The sequence below is a fragment of the Sus scrofa genome, chromosome 4, assembly GCF_000003025.6.
Source record: "Sus scrofa isolate TJ Tabasco breed Duroc chromosome 4, Sscrofa11.1, whole genome shotgun sequence".
Taxonomy (NCBI): domain Eukaryota; kingdom Metazoa; phylum Chordata; class Mammalia; order Artiodactyla; family Suidae; genus Sus; species Sus scrofa.
Genome location: NC_010446.5, coordinates 94,688,578 through 94,708,783, shown reverse-complemented (window position 1 = coordinate 94,708,783; position 20,206 = coordinate 94,688,578).

Below are 20,206 nucleotides of genomic sequence, written 5' to 3'. Positions count from 1 at the left end.
TGAAACGTCTTAACCCCCCACAGGTAGGGGTTCAGGAGGAAGCACCCTTCATCCAAGATCTCTTTCATTTCCAGCTTCAGGAAGCTCTGGGGTCACGCTGGGATCCGGCTCAGGCAAGGCTTTAGTTCCCAGAGCTTTTGTAAGAGGGAGGGGATGAGGGCTCAGCCCTTAGATGCACAGATACCATGACCCTGACCCTGCCTGGCACAGGGCCTCTGCTTTGTGGCACAGGTCTGCACAGCTCAGGATGTCCTGGCCAAGAGAGAGGTAAGATGATGCCAGTGGTGGCCTGAGGGCAAGGGCTGGAGGTGCGAATAAGGGCGGGGGTGGCAGGGAGAGACGGAAGGAGCACACGAAGGTCCAGACTCAATACCTGCTGATAGATAGGCTAGACCTCGGGGGTAGGGGAGCACAGAACAATGCCGAGTGTCTTTGGACATGGGGCTGAGCAAGATGTTGGGGGAAGGGGGGCAGAGGGCGATTGGACAATAGCAAGACGAGGGAAAGCCAGGCTAAGCCACCTCCTTCCTGCTGCCACACCTCAGTACCTGGGGTGCCCCTAGAATCTGCTGATGGCGGCCAGATGGTGCCCCAGGGCCTGACATCCTGCTAGTTAGTGTGCTGTGCCCACCCCAAAGGACAGGGCCCTAAGGCTAGGGAAGTTCAAGGCTGCGAGCTGGCAAAGCCAGCTGCCAGCTGGCCCACCCTGAGCACCATCAGCTTCCTCCTCCTTGTCTCGCTCTGGCTGCTTCCTCAAGGGCCTCCGCAGGGGTCCTATCAACGCATGCTGGCATTCCCAGGGGGTCCTCCCAGGGACACTCCAGGACACAGCCAGACAGACTCTCACATGGCCCCTCCCCACCCTCCCCAGGGTGAAAAAAAGAAGCCACAACAAACAACTCAGCACAGATTTTGGTGGGAGGAGTGAGGTTCAGGGCTGGCCACGTTCTCTACATCTGTTTGGGTTTTTGTTATTGTCATTGTTGTTGTTTTGTCTCTTTAGGGCCACACCCATGGCCTATGGAGGTTTCCAGCCTAGGGGTAAAAGCAGAGCTGTCGCCTCTGGCCTAGGCCATAACCACAGCCACACCAAATCTGAGCAGCATCTGTGACCTATGCCACAGCTCATGACACCTCCGGATCTTTAACCCACTGAGAGAGGCCAGGGATTGAACCTGCGTCCCCATGGATGATAGTCAGATTCGTTTCATTTCTGCTGAGCCACGACAGGAACTCCTGTTTTTTGTTTTTTTTTTTTTTGATGAGGGGGTGGCTGGGCCTGTTCTTGAGCTTGGGGCAGAGTGGAAACATCCTCCATTTCAGAATTTCTTGGATCCCTTTCTCTTCCTCCCTTCAGTTCCAGATGCTATGGGGTTGGGAGTGGACTTGGGCCCGGGACGCATCTGTCCGGCTTGGAGCTACTCTCTCCCTTGCCCTCCTTCTTCTGCCTACTTGGCAAATCTGGGGGCATGGGCAGAGCTTGGGGACATGGGTCATGAGCTGGATGTGGTGGTGACATGGGCTGGATGTGGTGACATTGGCTGGGAGAGGACAGGGTTTGGAGTGGAAGGGCATGAGCTAGGACAAGCAGACATGGACTCGGATGGGGGGGGGTGTGGACGAAAGCCATGAACTAGGTGGAGGGAGGGCTAGCATGTGGGACACAGGAAGGAAGTGGTGGGGACACACAGGCTGGGTAGCTCAGCCCCTGGACAGGAGACGGGCAAGGGTAGTGCTGACACAGGGAACAGCCCAGATGTGCGGGGGCCAGGCCAGCCCAGGGCACTCTGGGGTCAGAGCAGGAAGAGCAATTTTCAGGCAGAACCTGTGATGATGGCCTGAGGTCTGAGCCCAGGGAGCTCTGGCCTCTGGCTAGAATGGGGGTGGGGGTGCTGGCAGGAGATACAGCCCCTCCTCTAGAGGGTCCCCGGCGTCACACTCTTGGGCGTCACACTCTTGGCTTTCACGGCAGCATCTGGCCCCGGGGTAATTACAGGGCTGTGTCGCCAAGAATGGCTATAAAAGGGTAGAAGAACTGGCCTGGGGATCAGTTCAACTCAAGTGGCCTGGGGTCTGCCACCCTGCCCCTGGGAGCCTGGTGTTGGCCAGGGGATGCTCCGGTCTCAGGTTCACGCTCACACACAATCCTGCACACTTCATTTCACACCCGCTCATATAATCTCACAACCTTGCGACCCCACACAGGCAACCTCCCTGCTCCGAGAGGGGGGATGGGGGGACGACAACGTTGAAGGGGCCTCAGAGAGGAAGGCAGGGCCTTTGTTTACACAGCTGAAGTGGAAGGGGCCTCCCTGGGTCGAGGGATCACCGCGAGCCCCCCAGTGGCCCCGCCCCTGCCCCCGCCCCCACCCCTCAGGCAGGCCCTGGACACATGCTCCTTGCCGCTTCCACACACATTCAGGTGTGTGTGTGCAACACCCTTCAAAGCCACACTCCCACCTTCACAGGCGGGAGGCACACACACTGGAAGGTCACACTGTCTAACACACTCAACCGACCCAAGCCCCCACCCAGGTGGAGGGGGTCACAGGCACCCGAGTCACACTCACATCCAGGGCCACACAGGGTGACCCACTTGAAGGCTGGCAGCCAACACAGACCACGCTGACCGTCCCAACTAAACAGGGTTTCGTGGAGTTCCCTTTGTGGCTCAGCAGTTAAGGAAGCCAACTAGGATCCATGAGGACACGGGTTCGATGCCTGGCTTCGCTCACTGGGTTAAGGATCTGGCATTGCTGTGAGCTGTGGTGAAGGTCACAAACTTGGCTTGAGTCCCACATGGCTGTGGCTGTGGCGTAGGCCAGTGGCTATAGCTCCAATTGGACCCCTAGCCTGGGAACTTCCATATGCTGCGGGTGCGGCCCTAAAAAGAAAAAACAAAACAAAACAAAACAGGGTTTCGTGCAGGGAGGGGCAGTGGCCAAACGAAAGGACAAAGTCTGGAGTCCGGGAAAGTCTAGGGGAGGGAGAGGGAGAGAGAGAGGGCGGGGTGAGGAGAGCAGGGCCACGTGCGCACCCTCTGGAACCTGCAGGTCACGTCAACAGCCACAAGGGACACTAAGACGACCCAGGGCTCCAGGGATGTGCCTTGACACACTGCAAACACAGGGCAAGGTAGGGGCTCCTCGCCCACATTCACACGTACAGAGGGAAGTCCACACTGGCGTTAGACACAGATGCCCACCGCAATTCTTCCCCCCCCCACCAGCAAACCTCCCACCCCGGCCATAAGCTGGTCAAGGAGGAGACGACAAATGAAAGGGACCTCCCTCTCTGCACCTCAGACAAGCTTTCCCTCTCTCTCTCTCTCTCTCTCTCTCTTTCTCTCTCTCTCTCACACATACACACAGACTCTGAGCGGGAATGGGGCGGTACCCAGGGAGAGACCACCAGAGCCAGTCCTGCTCTGTGTGAGGCCATGGTCTCACACCCACTTTTTTTGTTTGTTTGTTTTGTTTTGTTTTCGTCTTTATGTCTTTCCTAGGGCCGCTCCCTCAGCATATGGAGGGTCCCAGGCTGGGGTCTAATCAGAGCTGTAGCCGACAGCCTACGCTAGAGACACAGCAACTCAGGATCCAAGCCATGTCTGCAACCTACATCACAACTCACCGCAACGCTGGATCCTTAACCCACTCAGCCAGGCCAGGGATCGAGCCCGCAACCTCATGGTTCCTAGTTGGATTCATTAACCACTGAGCCACGACGGGAACTCCCCACAACCACTTTCCAGGGCACCAGCACTACCCACTCTGGGCACTGACCCCTCTCTTAGGCCCAGCCCTGGGCCGGGAGGGTGACCCTGGCACCCCTCTGTGTCGTGAGGGCTATCATTTGGGTGCTCTTCCAGGCTTGACAGAACCTGGTTTAATAGTGGGAAAAATGGACCCCTAGAAAGGGCTCACAGGGGCCTTGGGAGCTTCCTCGCGCGCTGCTTGAGGGCTAAGTACACCCCAGGCCCCGCGCTAAGCCCTGCGTATACAGCCCAGAGTGAAAGAGCCATTTGGTTGGGCCTGTGGGCAGGGAAGGCTTCTGGAGAAATGAGAGGCTTGAGGGGTGGGTGGCCGATTGCCAGCTAGCGTGTGGGAGTTGGCTGGCGGACTAGGAGGAAAGACGGCCGGCAGAGGGGGCGGCTGATCAAAAGGGCAGAGGCTGTTGTTTATGTTTCGTGGCATAAGCAGTCACAAACACATTCACACGCGCAGCAGCGCACACCCTTTCCACACAGTGCGCCTTTATGCACACACATCCTCCTTGCACGAGTTTACAGTCCCATTCCCTCCTGGGACAAGCCTGCGGGCGCCGTTCCCACGGTCCCTTGAAACTGGCGCCCCCTAGAGGTCCTCTCGCGCATCTGCGCCCGGGCTGAGGGGCCGCCTATCTCGGGTGCCCACAGTCACCCCCTCAGGGAGCCAACCTCTTCTCCTGGGTGGCTGAGCAGGTGGGAGCATCTGAGCCTCCTGGGGCTGGGACAGCGGGAAGCCAGGGAGACTGTGGCCGCCCCGGGAGCTCAGAAGCTGCAGGTTCTTTTAGCTAAAAGTTCTTAAGCAGAGACCTGAGTTAAAAATAGGCTGGATTGACTGCCAGAAGGTGGCAGGAGAGGAAGCTCTTTTCTGACAGTATTTATTGTGTCCCAAACACCTGGAGGCTCTGTGGGACTCCCTCCCACCCACTCTGTCCTGGGGGACCCAACTCAAGGGCTCAGTTCGAAGTGCAGGCAGCCAGCTGACAGGCCCCTGGGGATGCCTGTGACCCTGACTCTACTTTATCGTTATTATTGTTGTTGTTGTTGTTGTTGTTATTGCTGTTGTCTTTTTTAGGGTCCACCCTCAGCATATGGAGGTTCCCAGGCTAGGGGTCTAATCGCAGCTGTAGCTGCCGGCCTACACCACATCTACAACAACACCAGATCCTTAACCCACTGAGCGAAGCGAGGGATCGAACCCGTGTCCTTATGGATATTTGTCGGGTTTGTTAACCACTGAGCCACAACAGGAACTCCTATCTTCTTTATTATCTTATTAAGCTACACTTTATTTATTTTAGGGCCACACCTGAGGCATATGGAGGTTCTCAGGATAAGGGTCGAATCGGAGCTGTTGCTGCCAGGCTTCACCACAGCCATAGCAACACAGGATCTGAGCCGTATCTACAACCTACACCACAGCCACAGCAATTTGGGATCCTTAACCCACTGAGCGAGGCCAGGGATTGAACCTGCGTCCTCATAGATGCTAGTGAGATTGAGCCACTACGGGAACTCCATAAACTACACTTTAAAACTTTTTTTTTTTTTTTTTTGGTTCTTCTAGGATTACAGAATGTATCTTTAATTGATCACAAACTATCTTCTTCAAGTAGTATTATTCCACTTTACTTGCAATGTAAGCACCTTCCTTTGTCTATTTCCCACCTCCCAGCCTTTGTGCTATTGTTGTCCTGTGTTTTATTCCTGCATAGCCCATAAATCCCACACATTCATTTAAAGAGAAATTTAAAATAAGAAAAGTCTTTTATATTTACCCACGTATTTACCATTGCTCATGCTCTTCGTTGCTTTGTGTAGATGAAGATTTCCATCTGGTATCATTTTCTTCTGCTTGAAGAACTTTCAATGTTTTCTTTCCATTTATATGGCTGCATCTCTGGCATATGTAAGTTCCCCAGGTAGGGGTCCAATGGGAGCTGCAGCCACAGCAATTCAGGATCCGAGCCATGACTCTGACCTACACCACAGCTCACGGCACCACTGGATCCTTAACCCACTGAAAAAGGCCAGGGAACAAACCTGCATCCTCACAGATACTAGTCCAGTTTGTTACCACAGCAGGAATGCCTCAATTTTTTCTTATAATGCAGGTATGCTGGTCATGATTTCTTTCAGCTTTTTTTTTTTGGCCATGCCCTCAGCATGTAGAAGTCCCCAGGCCAGGGATCGAACCTCACCACAACAGTGACAACATCAGGTCCTTAACCTGCTAAGCCACCAGGGAACTCCTCCTTTAGCTTTTGAATGTCTGAAAGCATCTCTATTTCATCTTCAGTTTAGAAAGACATCTCCACTGAATTCTAGGTTGACAGCTTTTATCTTAGTACATTAAAGACATCACACCACTGTCTGCAGGCGTATATTGTTTCTGACGAGAAGTCTGCTTCTTTTTTTCTTCTTTATTTAATATGTTTTTTGTTCTGGTTGCTCTTAAGATTTTCTCTTTGGGAATTCTCGCTGTAGTGCAGTGGATTAAGGATCCAACTGCAGTGGCTCGGCTCAATGCAGAGGCACAGGTTAGATCCCTGGCCTGGTGCAGTGGGTTAAGGAGCCAGTGTGGCCACAGCTGTGGCATAGGTAGCAGCTGTGGCTTAGATTTGATTTGGCCCAGGAACTTTCATATGCCTTAGGTGTGGCCAAAAAAAAAGATTTTCTCTTCATCCCTGATGTTCTGCTGTGATTAAAGCAGATTATGATCTGCTTGCTTGCTTTCTTCTTTTTTTTTTTTTTGTGACTTTTTAGGGCCGCACCTGCACATATGGACATTCCCAGGCTAGGGGTTGAATCAGAGCTGCAGCTGGTGGCCTACACCACAGCCACAGCAATACTGTATCCTTAACCCACAGAGCAAGGCCAGGGATTGCACCCGCATCCTCATGGATACTAGTCAGGTTCGTTACCGCTGAGCCACCATGGGAACTCCCCAAGATTTGTTTTTAAGTGCCATTTAAGACCAAAACAGCCTTTCATTTAGGGCTAATTTTCTGGCCACTAAGGTATACTCTTCTGAGGACTCTACTTGATGCCCGTGTGTCAGCCAGTACCCAGTCAGAAGACAGGAAGCACATGGTAATTTGAACAGGGAAGGTACTATATAAAGGATTATTAGGAGTTTCCGTTGTGGCACAGTGGTTAATGAATCCGACTAGGAACCATGAGGTTGCAGGTTCAATCCCTGGCCTTGCTCAGTAGGTTAAGGATCTAGCGTTGCCATGAGCTATGGTGTAGGTTGCAGATGTAGCTCGGATCCTGCGTGGCTGTGGCTGTGGTGTAGGCCAGCAGCTACAGCTCTGATTCGACCCTTAGCCTGGGAACCTCCAGATATCATGGGTTCAGCCCTAAAAAGCAAAAAAATAAAAAATAAAGACACAAAAGACTTTAACAGCAACAACAACAACAAAAATGATTAACCATAACAAGAGATTGGCTAGTAAGAAATGAACAGAACTCTAAAGGCGTATAGGAACAGAAGATATCAGGAGCAGTCCCTACGTCTAGGGCTGAAATAGAGCCTCCAAAGACAAGCCCTCCAGCTGCCTCTGAGAAGCTGCAGGTAAAAAAAAAAAGAGAGAGCGAAGCCGCAGGTTCGGCAGTAACCCATGGAGAGAGCATGTCAGGATCCAGAAGGAAAACGCCTTCCTGCTGCAATGTCTCCCCAGCATCCTCCATTGACAAAGCCTAACATCATGCCCTCTGGCAAAGGAAAAATATTTAATGGTGATCATTTTTTACTGAAAAGATCCAACTGTTACGTTGTGCACCAGGAGCTAACATAATGTTATAGGTCAATACACTTCAAAAACAAACTAGTAGAAAAGAGAGGTCAGATTTGTGGTTACCAAAGAGAGGGCTGAGGGGATGGAGATTGGAAGAAGGTTGTCAAAAGTTCCAAACTTCCTGGAGTTCCCGTTGTGGCGCAGCGGAAACAAATCCAACGAGCATCCATGAGGATGAGGGTTCGATCCCCGGCCTCACTCAGGGGGTTGGGGATCCAGTATTGCTGTGAGCTGTGGTGTAGGTCACAGATGTGGCTTGGATCCTGCATTGCTGTGGCTATGGCTTAGGCTGGGAGCTGTAGCTCTGATTCAGCCCCCAGCCTGGGAACTTCCATATGCCATGGGTGCGGTCCTAAAAAGCAAAAAAAAACAAAAAAACAAAAACAAAAAACGTACAAACTTCCAGTTATAAGAGACAGAAGTACTAGGGAATGTTATGCACAACATGATTAATTAACACTGTGTTATATGTGAAAGTGTTTTTTGTTGTTGTTTTTTTTCTCTAAGTAGATTTTGTTTTGTTTTTTAAAATGATTTGTATTTTTTTTCCACTATAGCTGGTTTACAGTGTTCTGTCCATTTTCTACTGTGACCCAGTGTTCTGTCAATTTTCTAACATGGTGACCCAGTTACACATACATGTATACATTCTTTTTTCTCACATTATCATGCTCCATCATAAGTGATGAAAATTGTTGGGAGTTCCCATCGTGGCTCAGTGATTAATGAATCCGACTAGGAACCATGAAGTTGAGGGTTCAATCCCTGGCCTTGCTCAGTGGGTTAAGGATCCGGCATTGCCATGAGCTGTGGTGTAGGTCGCAGAAGTGGCTCGGATCCCACGTTGCTGGGGCTGTGGTGTAGACCAGCGGCCACAGCTCCGATTGGACCCCTAGCCTGGGAACCTCCATATGCCGGGGGAGTGGCCCAAAAAATGGCAAAAAGCCAAAAAAAAAAAAAGAAAGAAAGTTGTTAAGAGAGTCAATCCTAAGAGTTCTCATAAGGAAAAAACATTCTTTCCTTTTTCATTTACTTTGTATTGCTATGCGATGGTGGATGTTCACGAAACTTATTATGGAAATCATTTTATAATGTATATAAGTCAAGTCATTACGCCGTACACCTTAAACTTATACCGTATCGATTGTATCTCAATGACGCTGGGAGAAAAAAATAATTTTAAAATCACAAAAAACTATTTAAAGGGCTCACCTCCATTTTCACAGAGCAGGCAATGAAGAATCAACTTAGAGCTGAGAGACAAGTAGATGAATAACAGGCACCGACGGATAACTGTCAGGTGCTCTTTGCATTCTGACTGGTGGGAATACAACTGAGCAGGACCATGTGGGGCCTTCCCAGGCCAGACCCTCCCCACCCCCTGTCCTCCAGCTGCCTCTTGTTGGTAGAAGAGCATTAACCTCCTAGGCCTTCCCCGAGTTCCAAAGGATACATTTAATCAAAGAAACGAGGAAACCTAGAAACAAAAGAAAGCAGTCAAGCAAGAGAAAATAATAATAGTTGAGCCATTAAACAACGTCAAGGACCTTCCATTCCTCCTCCAGGGCTGTAGACAACACTCTGAGCCACAGCCTTTGAGCTGTTTTGCTGAAACACCCACCAGGTGGAGCGTTACCTGTGTGCTACCCACAAGCATATAGACCCTAAACCTGTTGGAACCAGAAGACTGATGTTGTTGACTCCCTTTTACCTCGTCCCCAGCCAATTAGAAAAATGTCTATGAGCTGATGAGGTCCCCTACAACCCCCCTCCCTCACCCTGCCTTTAAAAATCTTCCTCTGAAAGCCATCTGGGAGGTCAGGGCTTTTAAGCACAAGCTGCCTCAATGCCGCACTTGTTCCCCGCAGTAAGCGCTGCGCCCTCCAGCTCCGTGTCCATGGATTGGCTTTGCCTTGCGCGGCCAAGCGCACCCAAATTTGGTTCAGTAACAGCAACACCAAGGATTCCTGCCATTGTCTAAGCTCTGAGAGGTGCCTCTTTTTTTTTTTTTTTCTTTCCTTGTTCTTCCCCTACAAGCACACACTGCTCAGCACATTTGAAGACTTGAAGGCAACGCTCTGCCGATCTCCAGAATTCTCTCTCTGTGCAGTCCTCTCCTCTTCAGTACCCTGCCCTGTGAACTGCCCACGTGAGCCTCCCCAGACGCCCAGCTCCCCCTCCTCGACGGAGATCACCAGGCTCAGCCCGGGGGCCCCTCTCGACACCACAGCCTGGAAATGCTCTTCAGGCAGGAATCTTGGGAAATCTGAGGGCTTCATTCATTTGCTTCCTCTCCCCCAGGGACTGCTGTCCTGTTCTGCCTGTTGTCCGATGTCTGAATATCATTCTTTCATCCAGTCCGTCCTTTTTTTGGGGGGGGTCGCACCTGTGGCATATGGAGGTTCCCAGGCTAGGGGTCGAATCGGAGCTACAGCTGTGTGCCTACACCACAGCCACAGCAACTGTGGGATTTGAGCCCCATCTTCGACCTATACCACAGCTCAAGGCAATGCCAGATCCCTGACCCACTGAGCGAGGCCAGGGATCAAACCCGCACCTCATGGATTCTAGTCAGATTCGTTTCCACTACGCCACTAAGGGAACTCCCATTTCTTTATTTTTTTAGTTGTTTAATGCAGGAGGGTAGAGGATGGTCCCTATTATTCCATCATGGACAGAATCAGAAGTCGGCCTGTGATTCTGGAAGAGACTTTCCTGCAAACATGACTTTGCTTTTTAGCAAGATTATGGGGGCTTCTTCAGACTCTTAACCCTTTCTGGCTACAGAAATGAGCATAAATGCTCCTGTGTATCACGTCCCATTATATCCCACTGAAAAGCAGGAGGCTTTATGTTTTAATGTATATACCACCCTCTTCTTTTAAAATTTTTAAATCTTTTAATGATTTTGTAAGTTAAAGTGTAGTTGATTTACAATGCTGTGCCAATTTCTGCTGCACAGCATAGTGACCCAGTCATACATATATATTTATATACATATATTCTTTTTCTCATATTATCTTCCATCATGGTCTATCTCAAGAGACTGGATATATGACCCTGTGCTGTACAGCAGAACCTCATTGCTTATCCATTCTAAATCTAATAGTTGGAGTTCCCATTATGGCTTAGTGGAAATGAATCTGACTAGTATTCGTGAGGATGCAGATTCGATCCCTGGACTTGCTCAGTGGAGGACCCAGCGTTGCTGTGGCTGGGGCATAGGCTGGCAGCTATAGCTGTGATTCAATCCCTAACCTGGGAACCTCCATATGCCTCGGGCATGGCCCTAAAAAGACAAAAGACTAAATAAATAAATAAATGTAAGAGTTTGCCATTAACAACCCCAAACTCCCATCCCACTCCACCCCCCCCACAAGCCACCCTCTTTTAATTGCATATAATTAATTTTATTTTATCACAGGAATGCATTACATAGTTTAAAAAGTCAAACAGGGAGTTCTCGTCGTGGCGCAGTGGTTAACGAATCTGACTAGAAACCATGAGGTTGCGGGTTCGATCCTGCCCTGGCTCAGTGGGTTAAGGATCCGGCATTGCTGTGAGCTGTGGTGTGGGTTGCAGACGCGGCTTGGATCCCTCATTGCTGTGGCTCTGGTGTAGGCTGGCAGCTACAGCTCCGATTAGACCCCTAGCCTGGGAACCTCCATATGCCATGGGAAGTGGCCCTAGAAAAGGCAAAAAAAAAAAAAAAAAAGTCAAACAGGACTACACAGCTTTGATGAAAAACAATAGCTCCGGCCACACCCCTCCCCAGCTCCCAATCCCTGTGCCCAGAGTCAAACACCCTGAAACCTTCCTGGTCTTACTATTTACCTTCATACTTTAAAAAAATCTGATTTAGCTGATACTGCTGTTGTTCTTTCTTTTTTCTTTTTTTCTTTTTTTCTTTTTTTTTTTTAAGGCCGCACCCACAGCATGTGGAAGTTCCCAGGCTAGGGAGCTGCAGCTGCCAGCCTACACCACAGCCACAGCAATAAGGGATCCAAGCTGTATCTTCAGCTGCAGTTCAGGGCAACACCGGATCCTTAGCCCACTGAACGCCGAGGCCAGGAATTGAACCCGTGTGCTCATAGATACTAGTCGGGTTCATTACCACTGAGCCACAACTGGAACTCCTCTTTTCTTTTCTTTTGTAATTTTAGAATTTATCTATGACTTGCTCTCATGGAAGGTGAGGCTTAAGCTCTCTGTGTCCTACCTCTCAATTCGAAACACACGTAACTTGGCTTCCACCTTCCCAATATAATTAAATCCAGTTTTTTGCTTAATTCAATATTAGATAGTTATGAAACTGCAATAATTATTCACAATGAAGCCATGTAATATACTATGATCCCTTCAAAACCTTTTTCTTTTTGGTTAATAATCAGCTGGAATGACCAACCACCCAATGGACATGACCAAAGAGCAAGAACATTTCACAGAAAAGAAATGCAAATAGCTCTTAAATTTTTAAGAAGATGCTCGATCTCACACAGAAGATAAATGAAAATTAAGACTACATTGCGATAGCATTTCTCATTTATCAGCTTGGCAAAAACCCAAAAGTTTACAACACAGGCTGTTGATGAGGCTTCAGGGAACAGGCATTTTCATATATTGCCAGTGGGAAAGCGAAACAGTGCAACTCACATGCCCCGGGATTTGGAGATATCAAGCAAAATTAGAAATGCACTTACCCTTTCACCCAGAAATCCCACTTCAGGGACTTTGTCCTGCAGCTCTATCTGCACACATTTGAAGTGATGTATGTATACAGTTATTCATCGCAGCATTCATCTACAACAGTAAAGTGCTGGGGAAAAAACAAGTGTCCTTCTACAGAGAGCTGGTCAAATAAACGCCTGTATGGTCTCACAGTAGAGTGTGAAGCCACTTGACAGAAGAATGAGGATGCTCTCTATGGAAAGACCTCCAGGATATAATGGAAAGTGGAAATAGCAAAGTGTAGAACAACATATATAGGATATCTTTTTTTTTTTTTTTTTTTTTTTTTTTTTGTCGTTTTGCCATTTCTTCAGCCGCTCCCTCTGCATATGGAGGTTCCCAGGCTAGGGGTCTAATCGGAGCTGTAGCCACTGGCCTACACCAGAGCCACAGCAACGCGGGATCCAAGCCACGTCTGCAACCTACCCCATAGCTCACAGCAACACCAGATCCTTAACCCACTGAGCCAGGGCAGGATCGAACCTGCAACCTCATGGTTCCCAGTCGGATTTGTTGACCACTGCGCCACGACAGGAACTCCAGGATATCTACTTTTTTAAGTATAATAGCAGTTCCCACTGTGGTGCAGCAGGTTAAAGATCCAGTGTGGTCTCTGCAGTGGCTCGGGTCCCGCACCATTTGAGCCCCGGCCCGGCACAATAGGTTAAGGATCTGGCATTGCCGCAGCAATGACATAGGTCACAGCTGCTGCTCAGATTCAATCCCTGGCCCGGGAACTCCCCTATGACATGGGTATGGCTAAACAAAATTTTTTTAAATATAGTATATTCATATTGACTGGTCCCTTATTAGAAAACAGTGGGAAGTTCCCACTGTGGCTCAGCAGAAACGAATCCATGAGGATGCAGGTTTGATCCCTGGGCTCAATCAGCGGGTCAGGGATCCAGCATTGCCCTGAGCTGTGTTGCAGATCACAGATGTGGCTTGGACCCCACATTGCTGTGACGTAGGCTGACATCTGTTGCTCTGATTTGACCCCTAGGCTGGGAACTTCCACATGCTGCATCCTGATTACAATTTATTCCCAAACGCTCTGATCAATGCTTCCTCTCAGTGAGGTCAAACTCACCAAAACAGTAGGCCAGTGCTCTTTTTCTTGGTCTTCCCGGCATCCTTCACTCTTTGCTCTGATCTGGGTTGGTTGGTCTTTAGTTCTGCAGCACAGCTGCCACCTTGGAGCTTCCCTTTACCAGTCTGGAAATTCCCTTCCCTTTTTTCCTGAGTTAGAGCCCTGTTTCCTGGATCCTAAGCCCATTCTTTCTGTGTTTACTTCTCATTTGTGGACCTATCTCCAAGAACTTCCTGAGAAACATTTGTTTTGCTTTGTGCACTTGAGTGACTCGAAGTGCTCTTTATCTTAACCGCATCCTTAATTGCTAATTTGGCTCAGGTAGGATCTTAGGTTGGAAGACGTTTTCCCTCAGGATATCAAGAGCTTCTAGTTTGTCGTGGCGCAGCAGAAACGAATCCGACTGGGAACCATGAGGTTGCGGGTTTCAATCCCTGGCCTCGTTCAGTGGTTTAAGGATCCGGCGTTGCCATAAGCTGTGGTATAGGTCGCAGACGCGGCTTGGATCTGGTGTTGCTGTGGCTGTGGTGTAGGCTGGCAGCTGTAGCTCTGATTCAACCCCTAGCCTGGGAACCTCCACATGCCGTGGGTTCAGCCCTAAAAAGAAAAAAAAAAAAAAAAAAAAAAAACAAATAGCTGATTCCTGATCCTTTGTATGAATGCAAATCTTTCTTTACACCTCTCTAAAATTTTAATTTTTAGGAAGCTTCTAGTATTATTTATTTGATAACTTCCTCCCATCTCCCTTCTCTTGTCAGATGAATGTTCAGTCTCCTGGGTTGTTTCTCTAATTTTTGTATTTCCTCCCTTATTCCCCAATGCTTTGTTTTATTCTGCTCTCTCTCTCTCTCTCCCTCTCTGTGTCTTTTTAGGGCAGCACCCAGAGCATACTAAAGTTCCCAGGCTAAGGGTCGAATCAGAGCTACAGCTATCAGCCTACACCACAGCCACAGCAATTCCAGATCCTTAACCCACTGAACGAGGCCAGGGATCGAACTTGCATCCTCATGGATCCTAGTCGGGTTCATTACCTCTGAGCCGTTACAGGAACTCCTTTTCTGCTTTCTTAGGGATTTCCTCAGCTTGACTTTCCATTCCTTTTCTTAATTGTTTGTGCTAACCTAGATCTAATTTCTGATTAGTGAACTTTTTTTTTTTAATTTTTAGGGCTGCACCTGGGCATATGGAGGTTCCCAGGCTAGGGGGCGAATCAAACCTACAGCTGTTGGCCTATGCCACAGGAACAGCAATGCTAGATCCAAGCCACATCTGTGACCTACACCACAGTTCATGGCAACACCCAGTCCCCAACCCACTGAGGGAGGGACCACTGGGCCAGGGATCAAACCCTAATCCTCATGGATAACAGTCAGATCCATTTCTGCTGCACCACACCGGCAACTCCAAGATTAATGAACTTTCTTGTCTTTTTTTTTTTTTTTTTTTTTTTTTGTCTGTTGTTGTTGTTGTTGCTGTTGTTGCTATTTCTTGGGGCGCTCCCGCGGCATATGGAGGTTCCCAGGCTAGGGGTTGAATCGGAGCTGTAGCCACCGGCCTACGCCAGAGCCACAGCAACTCGGGATCCGAGCCGCGTCTGCGACCTACACCACAGCTCACGGCAACGCCGGATCGTTAACCCACTGAGCAAGGGCAGGGACCGAACCCGCGACCTCATGATTCCTAGTCGGATTCGTTAACCACTGCGCCACGACGGGAACTCCTCTTGTCTTTTTTTTGTTGTTGTTGTCTTTTTCCAGAGCCGCACCAGCGGCATATGGAGGTTCCCAGGCTAAGGGTCTAATCAGAGCTACAGCTGCCGGCCTATGCCAGAGCCACAGCAACGAGGGACCCAAGCTGCGTCTGTGACCTATACCACAGTTCATGGCAACGCCGGATTCTTAACCCACTGAGCAAGGCCAGGGATCGAACCCACAACCTCATGGCTCCTAGTCGGATTCATTAACCACTGAGCCACGATGGGAACTCCTGTACTTTCTGCTGGCTTTTTTTTTTTTTTTTTTTTTTTTTGGTGATGTGGAAGTTCATGGCCACAGATCGAACCCATGCCACAGCAGTGACAATACCAAATCCTCAACTGCTAGACCACTAGAAATGCTTCAGTTATCATTTTAAAAGATTTATTTTACCCCAGGCAGTATTCCTATTTTCTTTAAGATTTCTTTTTCTCTGTCTGCTTTATCTGTCTTTTCCCCATTGAAGCCTTCCTCAAATGCCTGCAGATCCTTGTCTCTCCATTCATGCTTCAGCTATTGGATAACTGCTAGTCTGAGCTGGGTTTTGTGTCTGTAACTCTGATAGAAAACCAGCTCTTCAAGGCAAAGATCTACAGCAGTTTTGTTTACAGATAGAGTCCAAGCTCCTAGAATAATGTCTGGCACATAGTAGATGCTCAAGAAATATTTGTGTAGGGCGTTCCTGTCGTGGCACAGTGGTTAACGAATCTGACTAGGAACCATGAGGTTTCGGGTTCCATCCCTGGCCTTGCTCAGTGGATTAAGGATCTGGCATTGCCGTGAGCTGTGGTGTAGGTGTAGGTTGCAGACGTGGCTCGGATCCCGCGTTGCTGTGGCTCTGGTGTAGGCCGGTGGCTACAGCTCTGATTCGACCCCTAGCCTGGGAACCTCCATTTGCAGCGGGAGCAGCCCTAGAAAAGGCAAAGAGACAAAAAAAAAAAAAAAGAAAGAAAGAAAGATTTGTGGAAGAAAGGGAGGGGGGAATGGAACGAGGGAAGGTTGGAAGAAGTGAAGGATAGAAGGAAGAAGGGAGGAATAAAGAGACATCAAGAGTCTTTCTCATCTTTTCTCAAAGTTAACCTTTTCTTTGGGACCATCCTCTGGGACTTTTTTCAGAGAATGCTTTGCAGGAGTTGTTTGTTCCTGAAAACAACCCTAGCTTTCAGGAAGCAGGTAGGGAAGGGAGCAAGGGTTTCACAATTCAGCCTGCAGATTATTTTTGTCCCTATGCTTCTTTTACCTATTATACCTGGTGTTTCTGAGGCTGGATTATTTTTTTTTCCAAATCCCATTCTATTCCCGACATTCTTCTTCTTCTATTTTTTTTGGGGGGGTGCCAAACTTGCGGCATATGGAGGTTCCCAGGCTAGGGTTGAGTTAGAGCTACAGCTGCCAGCCTACACCACAGCCACAGCAACACCAGATTAGAGCCACGTCTGTGACCTACACCACAGCTCACAGCAATTCCAGATCCTTAACCCCCTGAGCGAGGCCAGGGATCAAACCCACATCCTCATGGATCCTAGTTGGGTTCATTACCACTGAGCTGCAAAGGGAACTCCTCCCGGCATTATTCTTTCCAGTAGGGAACAGAATTCTTGCCTGTGAGGTTTACGATCTACGGGGAAGAAACATAACAGGAAAGAAGGTATCTATGTCAGAGTTTCTGTCGTGGCTCAGTGGTTAACAAATCCAGCTAGGAACCATGAGGTTGCGGGTTCGATCCCTGGCCTTGCTCAGTGGGTTAAGGATCTAGTGTTGCCGTGAGCTGTGGTGTAGTTCACAAACGTGGCTCGGATCCCACATTGCTGTGGCTCTGGCGTAGGCCGGTGGCTACAATCAGACTCCTAGCCTGGGAACCTCCATATGCCAAGGGAGCAGTCCTAGAAAAGACAAAAAAAAAAAAAAAAAAAAAAAAAGGAATATATCTATGTGTGCATATATATGTACCAAACATACAAAACCTATTTAAAATCTATAAACAGGAGTTCCCGTCATGGCGCAGTGGTTAATGAATTCGACTAGGAACCATGAGGTTGCGGGTTGGATCCCTGGCCTCGCTCAGTGGGTTAAAGATCTGGCGTTGCCGTGAGCTGTGGTGTAGGTCACAGATGCGGCTCAGATCCTGCATTGTTGTGGCTCTGGTGTAGGCTGGCAGCTACAGCTCCAATTAGACCCCTAGCCTGGGAACCTCCATATGCCGTGGAAGCGGCCCAAGAAATGACAAAAAAAAAAAAAAAAAAAACCCACCATAAAATCTATAAACATATATCTTACATACATAAATGTCAGGTGGCGACCTGGGCTGTGAGGAAAAATAAAGCAGATTAAGGGAATGAAGGAGAACAAGAATGAGAGCATGTGACCTTCCTCCTACAAGTTCCTGGGTGCTAGAGTCATCAGAAACGACCTCTCCATGGAGGCGACATGTGACTGAGCTAAGTGTATATCTTGAGGGAAAGTTTTCCAGTCTGATGTTCAAAGTGCAAATTCTCTGAGGCTGAAGCATACCTGGGGAGGTCAAAGAGCATCCAGAAGGCCAGTGTGGCCGGACAATGGTGAGTAAGGAGAAAAATGGCCTGAGATAAGGAGGAGGAGGGAGCCAGGACCAGATAACCTAACACAGGGCTTGGCAGAGGCCAGTAAACACCTGAATTCCATTGTGTGACGGGGGAGCCACAGGAGGGTTTGGCCAGGGGAAACAGGATCAAATTTACATTTAAAAGCATCTCCTGGGGTTCCCCTCTTGGTACGGTGGAAACAATTCGACTAGGAGCCATGAGGTTGTGGGTTTGATCCCTGGCCTTGCTCAGTGAGTTAAGGATCCAGTGTTGCCGTGAGCTGTGGTGTAGGTCGCAGACGCGGCTCAGATCTGGCATTGCTGTGGCTGTGGTGTAGGCCGGCAGCTGCAGCTCTGATTCGACCCCTAGCCGGGGAGCTTCCATATGCCACAGGTGCAGCCCTAAAAAAATAAATAAATACAAGTTCCTGCTGTGGCACAACAGGATCTGGGGCATCTTGGGAGCGTAAGGACGCAGGTTCAAACCCCGGACCGGCACAGTGGGTTAAGGATCCAGTGTTGCCTCAGCTCTGGCTTGCTTCAGAACCGCACCTGGGATCTGATCCCTGGTCTGGGTATCCCATGTGCCTCGGAGAGGCCAAAAAAAAAAAAAAAAAAGAAAAAGAAATGAATAAATAAGTAAATAAAGGAAAAAAATATTTTTTCACTGTTTATCTGGAATTCCAGCTGGCTGCGCTCCATTTTTATGTGCTAAATCTGGTAAACCTAATCAGGAAGAAAAGCTTGCATAGATGGGCTGGGAGAAGAGGGTGGACGACCCCCTCCACCCCTGCCCCCACCCTGCACCCCCACCTCCGAAAGCTAAGTGGGAGAACTACCATGCCTGAGCGCTTGTATCTGCCAGGCATTGGGCTGGGCAATTTACAGGCATATCCCAAACCCTTGTAAGGTATTTATTATTCCCTACATTCTGCAGAAGAGGGAATTGAGACTCAGGACCACTGCTAGTTGTTATTTAAACCCCACCCCACCCCCAGCCCCGTCTGCCTGGCTCCTAAGCACCTGTCTCTTCCTGGGCACCACATCCTCTTGGGGGTGGGGGTGGGGCAGCCAGGAAGCAAAGGAAAAGAGTGTGAATACCCACCTTCATGAGAGAGCCCACCCCAAGCATCTGTTCCAGCTCTGTTCCAAGACAGCCTCACTCCTGAACACCAAGGAGCCTTCGTTTTTGTTTTTTTGTCATTTCTTTTTGAGATCTGAATACAACAGCTAAACTTATAGACCGCCCCTCCCTTTAATGTTTCTGTTTCACCAGCTACATTCGGGGTGCTTTGAATTATTCATCCGCATCAAGTGTTTTTTCCATGCTCAGTTCCGAGTTCCACGATATCCGTCCCAGAAACCACCGCAGGGAACAGTGCCCAGTTGCCAGAGTGTCACCATCCTTCATCCATCCGATGCCAGGAAATTTCATAATAAAGACAAATTACCACAGATCATCTTGCTCCCCGCAAAATCTATCCCTAAACAAAGGATTGCTTAACGAGACCGACATGATGTATCAGAACCACACCATAATACCACGTTTTCCTCAAATTGTATTTTGAATGCCATCAATTCTAAATTCAGTGCAATTACATCGACACGCTAAATGAAGCAAAGTTCAAAGAGCAGGAAATAAAAATATACTGAAGGGTGATAGCTTTTACCACATGCTGTCTGGGTCAAGGCAGGGTCTTTTTTTTTTTTTTTTTCTTTTTCTTTTTTTGTCTTTCTGCCTTTTCTAGGGAGGCATATGGAGGTTCCCAGGCTAGGGGTTTAATCAGAGCTGTAGCCACCGGCCTACGCCAGAGCCACAGCAACGAGGGATCGGAGCCGCGTCTGCAACCCACACCACAGTTCACAGCAACGCCGGAGCCCCAACCCACTGAGCAAGGCCAGGGATCGAACCCGCAACCTCATGGTTCCCAGTCGGATTTGTCAACCACTGAGCCACAACGGGAACTCCAAGGCAGGGTCTTTATTGTCTCCAAAGGAATCCTCTTGAAGCAAAAAAAAAAAAAAAAAAGATAGAAATAAACCAAACCAAAACAGTTTCATTCAGCCAACATTGACCGAGAGCCCGCTCTGGGCATGGAGCTGCAGGGAAGAGGCTGACAGCCCAGACACGGGTCTGGTCCTCCAAGGATGTGTGACAGGGAACGGACACAAATTCAGCTAAATTTCAGAAAGGAAGGAACAAAGTAAACATTGTAAAAGACAAAATGTCACGGGGGCCCAGAAGAGGGAATGATTAATTCGTACTGTGGGGAGGTGGTACTGAGCCAGCTGGGAAGGATGACTAGGATTTTGACAGCTGGTGAAGACAGCCAGGCAGAGGAAACAGCTTTAGCAAAGGTAGAAGGCCACGCGAAGTGAGGCAGGACTTCGCCCCATCATCTCATTTATCCAAATGCATGTTGCGACATCCTCATTCTTCTATGTGGTCAAATATCATCACACCTACTTGCTTCAGAAGTAAAAACCACATACCTGCCTTATGATCCCTAT